Here is a 14,822-nt window from a genome sequence, read left to right as displayed (position 1 = left end):
AACATTTGTTTTTTTAAATTTTTGACATTTTTCAACAATAACAACTATTTAAGTAGAAAATCATATGCAATTCACCTTTTATTACAAGTGACATATGGGTGGAAATGCAAAACAAAGAAAGCCATAATGTTATATAACTTAAGACTTCATGTTGTAGCCTCTTTAAATGTCGCTATGGAACTTGGACATTTGCAGTCAAATAGGGACATTCAGTAACAAAAAACCAAACTCACTACTTTATAACATATATATAGGAATATGTAAAAAAAAATTATTGTATAAACATACAGACATATGTAATATAAAATTTTTAATATAAAATGGGCAAATATATTTATATAACATAGAATGTATAATATATTATGTATATATAAAAGTTACTGTTTTGAATCAGAGAAAAAAATGACTATCAGTTGTAATCGTTTTTTTACAATAATCACCTTTATTATTTTTTATTGAGCTATAATTGACATGTAAATTTGTATTAGTTTTAGATGTACAGCATAACATAATATCTTGTTTAATTTTTAAAATTTATTATATATTCTCTTCTTGAATGGGAAGATTACAGAATAATAGAACAAAAGTTGACTTGAAAATAGCAAGAAAGATTTTTCCCTAAGTCTGTAATGTATATTTTAACAAGTACAAGTTACAATTCTAAAAGCAAAAGTGTAATTATAAGAATGGTATGTACAAGACTAATAAATATCATAATGGTGTTTTAATCCTTTCTGGCTTTGCTATTTTTTCTGGTAAGATGTCTGAGCAAAACATATAAAGGAAAAATCATTAATGTATTCATTTGTTTATTCTACTCCACCTCATTCTTAGAATAGTATGGGTAGCTGACATACATGCATACACAAACATACTGAGTGTCCTACACCTGATCCTTATAACATCGCCAAGCTGGGGCATAACAACAAAGTGTAGATGAGAGAAAGCAATTCTGCAAAGGGCTAAGATTATAATAACATCTATCTATCTATCTATATATATATATATACCTCTGTAGTGTGGGCGGAGATCCAGGAGAGACAATAGTCCAGATGAAGTCTGAAGGCAGTCTGCTGAAGAATTCCTTCTTGCTCATGGAAGCACATCTTTTTGGTCTATTCATGCCTTCAACTGATCGGATGAGGCCCACCCACATTATGGAGGGCAATCTCTTTACTCAAATTTTACTGATTTAAATGTTAATCTCATCTAAAACCACCCTCCAAATTGATACATACAATTAATCATCACAAAGATATAGTAATAATGTAAAACGGCATCTGATCATGCCTAATATAATGGAAATGTAGCATTGGTACATTTTATTACCACATACATTTTATTTGTATTATTTTATAGTAATATTAGATAACAGTACAGTCAGAATTCTTTTTTTTTTTTTTTTCCTGTCAGTGATTTCTGTATTGGAGGCCATGATTGCAGATAAACTTGGTTTTTCACAGATCTACAATATTTCTCCTTAAAGGGTAGCACTAAATACTTGCTGCTGAATCTTTTGCACTTGGTTGCACTTTGTTCTTTTTCCATGCATGTGAACTTCTAAGTGAAGATTATTCCTATGGAAAGGGAAAAAATGTATTAAATCAAAGAAAAGACAAGCTTCATCATGTTTACAGCTCTTTTAGCATTTTCACATGTTTAGCTGCAGATTAACATGTGGGATTCAGACAAGTCTTGATGTGAGGTCTGGGAGAATTTGTTACTGCTTCATACTATACATTATTTTTAATATAAACATCTTTAAAGAACATTATCAACCAGTAGAAAGAAATGTATTTCCCCTAAAGCACTTCCAAATTCCTAGAGGAAAATTCATTTTTTTTCCAGCATGCATGCACACACACAGCATTTATTAGGAAAAATATTATATGAGATTACTTCTAATAGCAAAAATAAGAATACAGATAAATAGAGCATTAAGTGTAAAATTATTTTTCCTCTTAAACAACCATTTTCTCTGGAAATTCTGTAAGAACAGAACCTGATGTACCTTACCCTCATATTTTTCCTTTCACTTTGCCTTCCTTACCTGTTTTTACCCCACTGTTCACATTTAGATTAATTGAGCCAGAATTGTGACAAAGTTGCTAACTCTATCACTAAGTTGACTAGGTGTGGAGGTGAGGTTTAGTTAGTCCAGATTCATCCATTCACTCAGAGTAGATTTAGTGAGAGCAAGACAGACCCTGGTCCTGTCTCCATGGGACTGGGATTCACAGTCTGTCCTGTCTGAAAGTGAGGATCACTAACTAACCTTGCACCTTCATTCCCTCTGACTCACCTCTACCCCCCAACCCCCATACTGGTTTTCTTCCCAACTCCTCCTCTCCCAGGAAACCCTTCTCCTATGTGTCCACGTGTTCACATCCTATTCAGTCTTCACCTGCCTCTTTGTGAGCCATTCCCTGGTCCTTTCTCATCCCACGGTGGAGAGAAATCCCGCCCCTCCCACCCCCATCTCTAAACTCTCTGTACTTCCTAGGCCTCATGGTCTGCTTTATTCGCATTTAGACCTTTCTACCTCGTAATCCTCATTATTGCATACACGTCATATCTCTCCCACTAGACTATTAATTATCTCAGGACAGGGTCCAAGGTTAGGTTTATACCTGCCCCAACACCTGTCACAGTGCCCTGCATACAGTAGATGCTGCTGATGGGATGAATAAATTACCCTCACTTAGTCTGATTTGAAAAGTGAATTTGGGTGCAAACACCAACATTCCAGTTCTGCATGTTTTCAGTGACAACTTTCGTCCTGTTTTAAATCCTTAAATTAGGTATTTAAGGATCTAATTAACCATATCTCAATCACATATGGAAGTCTGGATCCATAACCTTGAGCTGAAAGGGTGTGGAACAAGCTTTTCTGGTCCCTGATCCCTGCCTTCTCCGGACCCAACTGACCTTCACAAAGGCAGTAATGAAGAGGTTGTCAGCCCCAACGATTGTCTTCCTTGTGTGCAGAAACCTAGCCCTCTCAACCCCCTCCCTCACATCACAAACCGTCCCCTCCTCTGAGGCTCTGTGGCTGTCTCCATGCTCTCCCACGGATCTGCTCCCACCTCCCTGTGCAGCCTTAGCTCCCCCCACACCCAGACATAGAGCGTGAGAATTCACACGTTTCCTCAAACCCCTCACGTTCTTGCATTACTACTTTGACACTACTGCGCTTCAGATTGTCCCTCCCTCGCTCACTCCTTTGTAGTGTCTCCAGCCAAGACAGGATTCAACTTACTGCCTTCCTCTTCTCCCTCTTCTCCCTCTTCTCCCTCCTTTTCCTCTTCTTCCTTCCCTTCACCGCCTTCCCCTTCTTCTTCTTTTTTAAAAATAACTTTATTTATTTATTTATTTTTGGCTGTGTTGGGTCTTCATTGCTGTGCGCAGGCTTTCTCTAGTTGCGGCGGGTGGGGGCCACTCTTCATTGCGGTGCGCAGGCTTCTCATTGCAGTGGCTTTTCTTGTTGTGGAGCACAGGCTCTAGGCACGTGGGCTTCAGTAGTTGTGGTGCACGGGCTTAGTTGCTCTGCGGCATGTGGGATCTTCCCGGACCAGGGCTCGAACCTGTGTCCCCTGCATTGGCAGGCGGATTAACCACTGCGTCACCAGAGAAGCCCCTTCTTCTTCTTCTCCTTCTTCTTCTTCTGCTCCTTCTCCTTCTTATTCTCCTTCTTCTTCTTCTCCTTCTCCTCCTTCTCCTTCTCCTCCTCCTCCTCCTCCTTCTTCTTCTTCCTGCCTTCTTATTGCTTTTCCTGACCTCCAGGTGGAAGCCCTCTTTGGGTCCCCTGGAATGTGTATCTCTTTTAAACCACCCTTGTGTTAGCATGCTTCCTCCAGTTACTTGGTATGTGTCAGTCTGTCCCCAGGAGGCCATTAGATGCAGGAGGGTAGGGACTGTGACGTACTCACTTCTGGAAAATTGAGAGTTGACTCCGCTACTTGGGGCTGTTTTGGACTCTGCACTTAGCTAGTCCTGAGTTTGACTCCTACCTCTACCACTTACTAGCTGGATGACCTTGGACAGCCACTAAACTTTTCTAGGCCTCAGTGACTAACAGTAATAATACCAAAGGTATTATAATAATAATAAACTTGCCTCAGCGGCCGGGATGGGGGTGGTCATAAAGATAAAGAGAATGTACATGAAGCATTTCTCACAGTGTCTGTCACATAGTAGCAAGATGCTGATTAAACAGAGATACCATTTCTATCTCCTCTGTATCTGTCACTGTGCCTTACCTGTAGCAGGTACTGAAGCATGTTTGTAGAATGAATAAATGCAAGATGAGATGATGAGTTTAGTGTATTGTGAAAATGACATCTTTGAATATGAACCTGAAGAACGTCCCTCACTCTGGAGCAGAGCAAGAAAACAGACGAGGCTGAAGATGACATGGATCTCGCCAAGGTAATAAAAATAAGTGAAAGTATTTATTTTAATTCTCTCAGCATTTCAGAGAGAAAACTATTTTAAGGTGAAATTCTTTTTTAAAAAAGTCTTAAGAATCGGGGCTTCCCTGGTGGTGCAGTGGTTGAGAATCTGCCTGCCAATGCAGGGGACACAGGTTTGAGCCCTGGTCTGGGGAGATCCCACATACCGCAGAGCAACTGGGCCCGTGAGCCACAATTGTTGAGCCTGCGCGTCTGGAGCCTGTGCCCCGCAACAAGAGAGGCCGCGATAATGAGAGGCCCACGCACCACGATGAAGAGTGGCCCCCACTTGCCACAACTAGAGAAAGCCCTCGCACAGAAACGAAGACCAACACAGACATAAAAATAAATAAATAATAAATAATTAAAAAAAAAAAAAAAGTCTTAAGAATCAAAATCTAATTGCTCATTTATTGTCCTTCATATGATTACTTTCTTTTCCATTTAGAAACCAGGCAGGATAATCTCAGGCAACATTGGCAATTTCTGAATACTGATTCAAACAGAACAGAAAGTGTGGTTCTGTTTTTCCAAGGATCAAGTTACATCCAAGATTTCTTATTACAGAAGCTGGTACAGCCCGAGATGAGAGGGGTAGGCCATGGGTACTTCTAGCAAACCTCTGGGAAGGATGTAGGAAAATGAGGCTGATGCCGTCCCTGGCAGAGAAACTGATTTTGGCAGAAACTGTTCTCTTAATTAGATGAAACTGAGGTGAATCCTATCCCCAATTTGGCACTAAACTTGAGAAGAAAGCAGTCACAGTAACATGGATATAGGGTAGAAAGGTGGTCAGTTTGCAGAGAAACCCGTGTCACATGATGGTCCTGTGACCTAGAGATGGAGGAGCTGGTTGGGAAGCCAGACTCTGTGCCTATAACCTTAGAAAGGTCTAGAAAGCAAGTTGTCCCCACTTTTCACCTTTCACCATGGAACCAGGGAATCTGAACTTACAGACCAATGATTTAACTTTGAAACCACAGATCCAGAGAGAAACACCAAATAGGTTACCACGTGCCACTTAAAATTCATTCCTAGTGTCTTGATTCTAGTTTCTTGTCTGCATTAGGCATTAAATTCCATGATGATCATTGTAGGAAACCTTAAAAATAAGTCAGGATTTTCAGGATCTACGGCACTGTTTATACTAGTTTGGGTTTTTCTTAAAGAAGGATATCACTGCACGTGTGGGTCATATTCACATTTTTAATGATCTTTTGTTATTTATCAAATTTATAAATAACTAGTATTTTTCAGGTTCATCCAGATATTCGTTTTTATTGTATGATATTCATGTTTATTATATTCATAAGTTAATATTTTTAATCTTTGCAGTAGATGGATGAAAATATTAGTGTAAGGTTTTAATTTTAGTTTAAAAATCAGTTTTAGCCTGTTTAAACAGTTTTAGTAATTCAGTTTATATTGTGACGCATGACTTTTAAAAACTACTTAAATGGTCATCCAATTAAAGGGCTGTGCTGATAACTTCAAAATATTCAGAGATCTGTTAGCCATAGTCCCTGCCTTCAAGAAGTTTATTATCTTAAAGGTATATTTAGAATAATAAAAGTAATAATTATAAAGATACATATGTAAAATAGCAGTAATATTGTTAGGGAATCTTGACTGAAACCTCCCGCCTTGGACAAGCACGAAGATAACAGCTTGCCTGAGCTGTCTCGCAACAGGAGGCCCCGATAGGGAACATGGTGCTGCCTCTGAACCCCCGGGAGAATTTGGGAGGGACCAAAAAAGGAGGACGTGACCAACCTCGCAGAATCCTTCACACTGGAATCCATCTTGGCTGAGAGATGCAAAGCCGCACCACCAGGAAGGACGCTGGCTCAGACTATGGGCCAAGCAAGATGACTGGCCAGAGACAACCCAGAAACTATCCCCATTACCATAAAACCTGAGACTGCGAGCCACGTGGCAGAGCAGTTCCCCTGGGGTCCCTGACCCTGCTGCTCTCCGCCCGGGTGCCCCTTCCCATAAAGTCTCTTGCTTTGTCAGCACGTGTGTCTCCTCGGACAATTCATTTCTGAGTGTGAGACAAGAGCCCACTCTCGGGCCATGGAAGGGGTCCCCCTTCCTGCAACAATATCTGCAGTGACAGCAGCAAGGAGAATAATAACTTGTAGCATTTTTTGAGCATTTATTATGTGTTGTATATAAACATTATCTTATTTAACCCACATGGTTGAGAATGGGGGAGGGATAAATTCCCCAAAGGAAGATCAGGTTAGCCTGGGGGGATTCAAGATGGGGAGAGATGCCAAAGAAGCAAACCACAAAAAGTACATGGAATAGTTCCTGCTTATAATAGATTTTATTTTTTTTTAAAGCTCATTACAGTTATTCATTTAGATAGCTTTGACATGATGGTTATTTTCGTTTTGTGGATGAAGAAAACTCAAGTATACACAGTGTACTGTTGGAAGGGATGCTCTGGTTCAGAAAACTTATGTTCTGGCTTCACTATTGGCAGTTTTGTGACCTCAAGTAAGCTACACATTTTTCTCTAAGCCTCAGTTCCTTTAGTTGTAAGTCAGGGATAGGATTAAATGGGATAATGTGTGCAAATCACTTGATTTATAGAAATGATAGGTATTATCATCACTCATCTTACAGTAGCTGACTCAGAATTTCACTGAGATAGCCTCAATTACTGTTTCTCTCCTAACACCGTTTTCTGCTCTCGAATATCCAAAGTTATATGGATAGTCTGATTTGGAGACCAGCAGTGGGTCAGGAATTGCTGCTGGCACTAATTGCTGCACTTCAAAAATTAGAATGTAAGAAATGAAGTGTGTGGGACTTCCCTGGTGGCGCAGTGGATAAGACTCCACGCTCCCAATGCAGGGGGCCCGGGTTCAATCCCTGGTCAGGGAACTAGATCCAACATGCATGCCGCAACTAAGAGTTCACGTGCCGCAACCAAGGACCCCACATGCTGCAACTAAGGAGACGGCGAGCCGAAACTAAGGAGCTCGCCTGCCACAACTAAGACCCGGTGCAACCAAATAAATAAATAAATATTTTTTAAAAAATGAAATGTGCAATGGGCTCTGGGTGGAGTATGGTCCATTCCATTTCTACACAGCAAGTAAAGTCTGAAAGGCTCCAGAAGGATTTGTGAAGCTACCCATTCTAATGCCTGGCTTTCCCATGGGAACTACCACACCCAAAGAAACAGGAATTATGAGCCAGTTATATGAGATCCACCTGTTGTCCTTAGGAATCCCAAACTCATCCTTGAAGACTGGTCACCACCAGAATCAGATGAATTTTGCCATTAATTCAATAGGCAAGCATCCATGTATTCATGTCCCACCATCAGCAGGCTGTCCTAGTTGCTAAGGATATGAAGGTGAATTGAATGAATAACTTTGCTTTCTTTAAGGAGAGAAAGACCAACAGAAGGAAAGGAGTTTAAAGTTTGATGGAATAAACTCTGGTATTTGCCTACCCAGGATCTATTCTTTTTCTTAACAGGTTGTCCAGGCTTGGAGGTGGAGTAGGATTAGGTAATCCAATCATGATAATCCCATTCCTTTTTCTATAATTGATCGTGAAACCAGAATTAAGCCGTGGTGTGTCATTCTCCTGGAAACTGTTATTGGACTGGGATGAGGCATGTGATCATTTATGGAAACAACTGGAGTGAAGGAAAAGATATAAATCCCATGGCTGATAGAGTCTCTTCTTTCTTTCCCCTTTCCTCTTCCTCTCTCTTGATAGACATGAACAAAAAAACCATGTCACCTGAATATTACCTGGCAGTCACTGTGACTATAAGTGAAAACAGCTTGGACATAATGTTTACATACAAAAGAGAGAAGGACCAAGAGAATGACGAAAGAGCCTGTGTCTGACCTTGCATGTCGAGAACCTGCCCTAACTCATATCAGCACTGTTCGATAAAAGTATAATGCATGCTACACATATAACTTAAAAATTTCTAATAGCTCCTTAAAAAAGAGTGAAAAGAAACATATCGTAACTCATGCTGACTGCATGAAATATTCAAATAAACACATAAAAATCTTAAAAAAGAAGAACAAAATTAGGTTCCTCTGTCTCAACTTCAAAACTTGCTACAAAGCTACAACAATCAAGAGTGTGGTACTGGCATAAGGACAGATACATATCCATAGAATAGAACTGAGAGTCCAGAAATAAACCCATATATTTATAGTTAATTGATTTTTGACAAGGGTGTCAGACAATTCAATAGGGAAAGAATAGTCTTTTCAACAAATGGTGTTGGAATAACTGAATAGTCACAGGCAAAAGAGGGAAGTCAAATCCCTACCTCTCTCACCACACACAAAAATCAGCTCAAAATGGATCAGATACCTAAATGCAAGAGCTAAAACTGTAAAAGTCTTAGAAGAAAACATAGGAGTAAATCTTCAGGAACCTTGAGTAGGTGGCTTCTTAGACATGACAACAAAAACAACTAAAGAAAAAAAAAGATAACTTGGACTAGATCAAAATTTGAAACTTTTGTCCATCAAGACAAAAGACATTAACAAGAATGTGCAAGGCAACTCGGACAGCAAGAGAAAATATTTGCAAATCATATATCTGGTAAGTGTCTAGTATCCAGAATATATACTCTTGCAACTCAACAATAAAAAGAAAAATAGCCCAATTTTTCAAAAAGGCAAAAGATTTGATTTTCTCCAAACAAGGCATACAAATGGCCAATAAGTCCTGAAAGGGTGTTCTACCTAATTAGTCATAGGGAAATGCAAATCAAAACCACAGTGAGATACTGCTTCATACTCACCAGGATGGCTATCATCAAAAAGGCAGGGGCTTCCCTGGTGGCGCAGTGGTTGAGAGTCTGCCTGCCAATGCAGGGGACACGGGTTCGAGCCCTGGTCTGGGAAGATCCCACATGCTGCGGAGCAACTAGGCCCGTGAGCCACAATTGCTGAGCCTGCGCGTCTGGAGCCTGTGCTCCGCAACGAGAGGCCGCGACAGTGAGAGGCCCGCGCACCGCGATGAAGAGTGGCCCCCGCTTGCCGCAACTAGAGAAAGCCCTCGCACAGAAACGAAGACCCAACACAGCCATAAATAAATAAATAAATAAATAAATAAAAATTAAAAAAAAAAAAAAAGGCAGACAAGGGTCATTTGTAGAGATGTGAATGGACCTAGAGAGTGTCATACAGAGTGAAGTAAGTCGGAAAGAGAAAAACAAATATCGTATTTTTTTTTTAATTAAAAAAAAAATTTATTTAATTTATTTTTTTGGGCTGCGTTGGGTCTTTGTTGCTGTGCGGGCTTTCTCTAGTTGCGACGAGCGGGGGCTACTCTTTGTTGTGGCGCGCGGGCTTCTCATTGCAGTGGCTTCTCTTGTTGCAGAACACGGGCTCTAGACGCTTGGGTTTCAGTAGTTGCAGCGCATGGGCTCAGTAGTTGTGGCACACGGACTTAGCTGCTCCGTGGCATGTGGGATCTTCCTGGACCAGGGCTTGAACCCGTGTTCCCTGACATTGACAGGCAGATTCTTAACCACTGCGCCACCAGGGAAGTCCCCAAATATCGTATATTAATGCATATATGTGGAATCTAGAAAAATGGTATAGATGATCTTATTTGCAAAGCAGAAACAGAGACACAGACGTAGAGAACAAATGTATGGATGCCAAGGGGGAAAGGGGAGGGGTGGGAGGAATTGGGAGATTGGGATTGACACATATACACTATTGATACTATGTATAAAATAGACAACTAATGAGAACATACTGTAGAGCACAAGGAACTCTACTCAATGCACTGTGGTGACTTAAATGGGAAGGAAATCCAAAAAAGAGGGGATATATGTATATGTATAGCTGACTCATTTTGCTGTACAGTAGAAACTAACACAATATAGTAAAGCAACTATACTCCAATAAGAATTAATTTTAAAAAAAGAGTTAAGAAAAGAAAAAAGGCAGGCAATAACAAGTGTTGGCAAGGAGTGATTAGAACAATTGAAACCCTCATCTATTGCTTGTGGGAATATAGGATGGTGCAGCAGCTTTGGAAAACCATTTGGCAGTTCAGCAAAAAGTTAAACACAGTGTTACCGTAGGACCTGGCAATTCCACTCTTAGATATATATCCAAGAGAATTGAAAACGTATGTCCACACAACAATTGGTATGCAAGTATTCAATACAGCATTATGTATAATATCCAAAAGTGCAAACAACCCATCAACTGATGAACGAATAAATAAAATGTGCTATATTCATACAATGGAATATTGTTTAGTCATAAAACAGAATGAAGCACTGATCGATGCTTCAACAAGAATGAATCTTGAAAACAGTATGCTAGGTGAAAGAAGCCAGACACAAAAGACCACATTTGTGTGCTTTCATTTATAATAAATATCCAGAATAGGTGAATCAAATCCATAACACAGAAAGCAGATTAGTGTTTGCCAGGGCTGGGGGGAGAGAGGAATGGGGAGTGATTGTAAATAAGTATAAGGTTTCTTTTGGGGGTGATGAAAAATTTCTGGAATTGGATAGTGATGATGGTTGTACAATTTTGTAAATATGTTAAAAATCACTGATTGTATACTTTTAAAAAGTATGGTATATGGATTATACCTCAACTGTTTCAGTTGCAAAGACAATCAGATCTCTGTCGTTGACTTGCATACTTTCAGCATAGTGTACAATAAAACGAGCAGGAAGTACTCTGAAATATCCCAGCAGCAAACGTTTCCCAGACGACTCAGAAAAGAAAGCTAAGTGAATACGTTTCTTTGATCTGAAGAGTGTCTTCCGATCTCTGTCAAAATGGCAAGACAATATAGGTTGCTGTTTCTTTCCTCCCAAAACCAACCTTGGAGAAACTATTAAACACACACACACATACACACACACGGATGTGGCTTCCATAAACTAAGAACAGAAAACAATAACAAAAATTTGGAAACTCTAGCTAAAACCTGTCTTGATGTGGCTGTGGGAATATTAGTGATTCTAGCCTGCGTGATGGCAGCTGCAGGGGCACTAAGAGGTTAGGATGGAGGAAAGATCTCAAGCTCCGCTCTTGCTTCTTCCCCAAAATGCTCTGAAACAATTATTATCTCCCCCTTCACCACAGAAATCCTAGGTCACTGGTGTCTGAGGGCCCCACAAGTCCCTGCTGGGCTGAGGCGTTGATGTATAGTATATGTATGCATGTGCATACATATGTAATATATACAGATATTTATACATCTTGAATTTATTAATTGCACTTTTCAGATTTTCAGTTCTTTGCTAGGTATAATATGTAGTGAGAGAGAAGAAACCAAAAAACAGAACACACCTTCTTTTTCTGCACATTTTTGAGTACATATGGAAAAAATATTGAAAAAGTAGACCATGAATTAGGCCATAAAAGAACCCTCAATAAATTCCAAAGGAATCAGGATCACATACACCATATTGACCATGTTTTTCAGCCATAATGCAATAAAACTAGAATTTAAGAATGCAGGATGACCACAGAAATGCCATATGTCTGGAAAACTATATATTTTCCAACCTCTATAGGTTGTAGAGGAAATGAAAAAAGGAAATTAAGAAATTCTTAGAAATGAATGATAATGAAAACATTTCTCCATAACCTTGATAATCCAATAAAAACTACTTCTGTTGTGACTGGTGCTGTACTTAAGTTGCATAAGCTGGAACCTCTTACCTGAGCATGAGATTGCATGGTCTTTAACATTGAGTCCATAAGGGATTTGGACTTTTCTTTTTTTTGGCCATGCCACGTGGCAGGCAGCATGCGGGATATTTAGTTCCCTGACCAGGGATCGAAACCGTGCCCCCGGCAGTGGAAGCTCGAAGTTTTAATCACTGGACCACCAGGAAAGTCCTGGGATTTGGATTTTTAAGGAGACTAAACTCTGGTGCACGTGATCCAACCATTAAGAGTTTGCTTTTTTTTCCCTGAAAAATCAATGCTTTTCTACGCTCGAAGAAGAAATAACTCAATGATGTGTTTTTGGAAATAGTCTTAATATCACATCCAAATGCTTAACACAACAGGAAGAGATGCTTTCCATGCCAGCAGCAACCAAAGAGGAGACAGGAATTCATACTCGGCTCCTTGCCAAGCGGACATGGAATCTTCCAGAACAAGGGTGACACACGCTGGTTGGGGTAACCTGGTAATGAGCCCTGGAAAGAGACTTTCCTGGGAGACCTGCCCATGATTTCTTGTCCTTGTTCTAGCTTGTTCATTACTATCTGAGAGAGCCACCAAATATTCACTGCCATTCTCAATGACACAAACTGTTAGTGAGGAATTTCTAATTTAGTGTACCAAGTGGACAAGTACTGTTTCTCCCTGCCAGACATTATGCCCCACTTTTGATAACAGCATCCTAAATTTTCTATGGAAAATGGCCCTTCCTTGCTCCCAGTCTGTGTCATTCATGCGGCTGTCATTCTAAGTTTGAAGGATCGGGACAAATCCAGGCCTGTCCAGTGGGTCTGGCATTTCCTGGGACAGTAATTGGTTTAGATTTAGGAGGATGGATCTGTAATCAACCCACCCTTCGGGAGACTTTTGCAAGATTTTTGTTGAAAGAGACACTCTCTGCCCCTTTGGAAACATAGACAATAAGGCATGTAAGTCTGGAGCAGCTTGGGGTCATCTTTGCTGCCACATGGACAGAAGGCCTAGAATTAAGGCAACTCAGGAAAAACAAAAACAAAACCAAAAATGGAGCTAAAAGGTAAAGAGGGACTTGTTCCTGATGACTTCTTTTGGGCACCTAGATCCAGCCATGCCTGAAATTGGAAGTACCTCTGAACTTTCTGATTATGCAAGTCAATAAATTCTGTTTTAGTTTTTATTTTTTATTTATTTTTGGCTACATTGGGTCTTCGTTGCTGCTCATGGGCTTTCTCTAGTTGCGGTGAGGGGGGCTACTCTTCGTTGCAGTGTGCGGGTTTCTCATTGCGGTGGCTTCTCTCGTTGCAGAGCACGGGCTCTAGGCACGCGGGCTTCAGTAATTGTGGCATGCTGGCTTCAGTAGTTGTGGCATGCGGGCTCAGTTGCTCCGTAGCATGTGGGATCTTCCTAGACCAGGGATCAAACCCGTGTCCCCTGCATTGGCAGGAAGATTCTTAACCACTGAGCCACCAGGGAAGTCCAATAAATTCTGTTTTCAGATTAAGCTAATTTGAGATTTATCACTGGCAAGAGAGAGCACCGGCCAGTAAAGCAACTAATGAAAAATAAAAAACAAAACCAATTGGATTTGGAGCCAGACTTTTGGCTCAACCTATACATCATTAACAAACTATGGATACCTTCTTAAAAGAAGGGACAACACTAGCTTGTTCTCTGATATAAACAACTGTTATTACTAATTTTAAAATGTGTTTTATTTTGTTTACCAAGCAAAGAACTATAATAAATTTTAAAATATATTGAATTTAAAAATAAATTTGGAGAGCTGTCTATTCACCAAAAAAGCCATTAAACATCCTACAGATGCTGCTAGTTTGAGAAATCTAGGCTGAGGTTTTCCCGCTGTGTCCCCATCCCTCCTTCCACAGTGGATTTACAACATTCCAGTTCTCTTTGGAAGTATGTCTTTTCAACCCTTTTTCAAGACGCCTGTTGAAAACAAATTTTAACTGGGAGACGATGAGGCTTTCATTTACGTAAACACATTGGCCCTTTTGTTGGTTTATGGGCTAATTTTTTTGGTTACTCTTCAGTGCTGCCATCTTGAAATTGGCCATAAATCACATTTTCTGCTCCTCTGAGAAGGGTGTTATAAAGAAAAGACTACAGGACTCAGGAAAGGAATGGAGAACATGTGTATTAAAATCTGAGCATCTTTGTATGCATGAGTGATTTTTGACAGTGCAAAACCAGATTGCATATCAATATTTACATGAAAAGAGCAAAAGTACTTAATGAGAATCTTAAACCTCTTCTTGCTGTCATTCTTATTTGCACTTGAAAAGAGCTGTCAGTCAGGATATTTTTTTTTTCCTTTGGTTACTGGAGAGGTGACTTTCTTGAAAGGATCTATATCTCTTTTTTAGGCTACAACATGCTTCACAACTTAAAAGTGCTCATCTTCTTGAAATCATGTGGGCTTCGTTTTTCAAGCCTTGAATTAGAGGGTTATTGCCCTGGATTAAAATGTATCCACAGGGAAAGGATTATTTGCAATTCAAAAATGTTAGCCTCGTTCATCTGGTGGCAGCCAAGTAAGTTGGGACCGATATGGTAATCTAATTTATAGTTTTAAAACCATAATTGTTTTGGTTAAAGTAATGTGAAGATGAGTCCTTTTCCTGGCAGCTCAGCGGGTCTCCCAAGCTGTGATTGTCAAAAT

The sequence above is a fragment of the Balaenoptera ricei genome, chromosome 1, assembly GCF_028023285.1.
Source record: "Balaenoptera ricei isolate mBalRic1 chromosome 1, mBalRic1.hap2, whole genome shotgun sequence".
NCBI classification, from domain to species: domain Eukaryota; kingdom Metazoa; phylum Chordata; class Mammalia; order Artiodactyla; family Balaenopteridae; genus Balaenoptera; species Balaenoptera ricei.
This window is presented reverse-complemented; position numbering follows the sequence as displayed.